This window comes from Chiloscyllium plagiosum, unplaced genomic scaffold (assembly GCF_037043375.1).
Source record: "Chiloscyllium plagiosum isolate Xiang-an unplaced genomic scaffold, Cpla_swu_hap1 HiC_scaffold_8, whole genome shotgun sequence".
Classification (NCBI taxonomy): Eukaryota; Metazoa; Chordata; class Chondrichthyes; order Orectolobiformes; family Hemiscylliidae; genus Chiloscyllium; species Chiloscyllium plagiosum.
This window is the reverse complement of record NW_028270146.1, coordinates 23,793,065-23,795,487: the sequence shown is the minus strand read 5'-3', so window position 1 is coordinate 23,795,487 and position 2,423 is coordinate 23,793,065.

Here is a 2,423-nt window from a genome sequence, read left to right as displayed (position 1 = left end):
CTTCGCTCCATGGCAATGAATTCCACAGGCCCACCACTCTCTGGCTGAAGAAACGTCTAGGCAAAAGTGAGGACTGCAGATTCTGGAGATCAGAGTCTACATTAGAGTGGTGCTGGAAAAGCACAGCAGGTCAGGCAGCATCCAAGGAGCAGGAAAATGGACGTTTCGGCACAAGCCCTTCAATGTCTCCTCATTTCCATTCTAAATTGACCCTCTCTAATTTTAAGGCTGTGCCCATGGGTCCTAGTCTCCCCGCTTAACGGAAGCAACTTCCCAGCATCCACTCTTTCTAATCCATGTATTATCTTTTAAGTTTCTATTAGATATTCCCTAAACCTTGTAAACTCTATTGAATACAATCCCAGGATCCTCAGCCAATCATCATATGTTAGGCCTACCATTCCAGGGATCATCCATGTGAATCTCCACTGGACACTCTCCAGTGCAGTATGTTATAAGAATTTCTGCCTTAGCTACACTTACTGTCAGTGAGTTTAGATTCCCACCAGCCTCTGGATGGAAAAGGTTTTCTTCACATCCCCGCTAAATGTCCTTGCTTTAAATCTATGCCTCGGCCATTGATCCATCCACCAAGGAGAAAATGTTCTTCCCATCCATCTTGTCTCTGCTCCTCATAATTTTATATATCTCAATCATGTTCTGCCTCAGTCTCCTCTGCTCTAAAGAACAACCCCAGTCTGTCCAATCTCTCTCAATATCTAAAACTCTCCAGCCCAGGCAGCATCCTGGTAAATCACCTCTGCACCCTTTCCAGTGCAATCACCTCCCGCTTATAATGTGGATTCCTGACCTGCACATGATACTCTTTCCGTGGCCTAACCAACATTTTATGCAGTGCCAGCATCACCTCCCTGCTCTTAAACTCTATGTCTTATCCAATAAAGGCAAGTATTTCATGTCTCCTTAACCACTTTATTTCTCCAATTCCATGTTATGGGAAGGCCTACTGGTCTTTATTACTGGACTGTTAATCCAAATACCCAGGAAATGTTCTGGAGACCATATTCAAATCCTGCAATGGCAGATGATGGAATTTGTATTGAATAAAAATCTGGAATGAATAGTCTAATTGTTAGAAAAAATCCATGGTTCACTAATTTCTTTAAGGGATGGAAACTGCCATTGTTGCCTGGACTCCAGACCTTTAGCAATGTGGTAGATTCTTAACTACCTCCTGGGATAGGCAGTAAATGCTGGCTGAGCTAATGATGCCCTCTTCCCAAGAATGAGTTAAATAAAATAGAATTAAAAATCTATCTGTCCTGCTACTTTAATCCAGAACTTGAACCCAGACCTTCTGGTTCAGTTGTAAGGACATTACCACTGCACCACAAGAGCCCTCATCCATGACCCAAATAATTCACCATAATGTCCAATCTGATTAAACTTAATTTATTTTAACAAGCGAAGGACAGTGACGAGAAAAAGAAAACTGTTCCTCTCTAACCTCAGTCATAACAAATGTCATAATAAGCCATAAACAAAAATGTGTAATTGGAAGTGGGAGGGAGGGGTATTTTCTTTTTAAAATGCCGGTAGAGGTTTCTTGAAGTACAGATGAACTTCAATTATCTGGCATTTGATTAACCGAATTTCGGATTATCCGGACAAGATCGCAAGGTCCCAATGCTTGGCTAATTATGTTATCTGGCATTCGAGTATCCAGCATTGGATTAACCAAACGAAATACTCCCCGCCTGTGTCCTTTGGATAATCAAGGTTCCTCTGTATCTAGTTTTGAATCAAATGTGTTTTGTAGCAGAGTGGGATACATTTTAATACCTTAAAGACATAGCTCACTGATGAACTGGAAAGTGAAGCTGGACGGTTGAAGAAAAAATTTAGATCAAAAGCTAAGACAAAAGAAATCATAAAGTTAGCAGTCAACATCTCCGTATTAAATTAGGAGTAAGAGGGAAGTGTTGTACTGGAAGTGGACCAGGTGGCATTAGTAAGGATTGAGTTCAAACAGAAGAGGATAACATGATGTTCAGAAGACGTGGGAGAAAAAGTAAAAAAGAAAGCATTTCAGAGAGAAAAAGATAGGAAAATTTAAGAGAAAGGACACTTTGAAAGGAAAAAGCAGAGGGGCAAGGGAGAAAGGAATGAGAAAAGATTATACATTTGTATATATTGGAACTAAGAAAGGAGGATCTCCATGAATTCTGTGGTACTACAGATGGGGAGAGATCTGTCACCAAATCATTTCTCAAACATTTGAGAAATTTGACAAAGGGAATTTAATGTATTTTTCATTTTGTTTCAAGAACATTGCTAAACTGGAATGTAGAAAGCTGGACACTGCTTACAGAGAGTAGGTTGCACGATCTTGCTCTTGTACGAAACTCACAAAGTTCTGAAGAATTCATAATTTCTGAGGAAACAGATTATGGAAGGGCCAA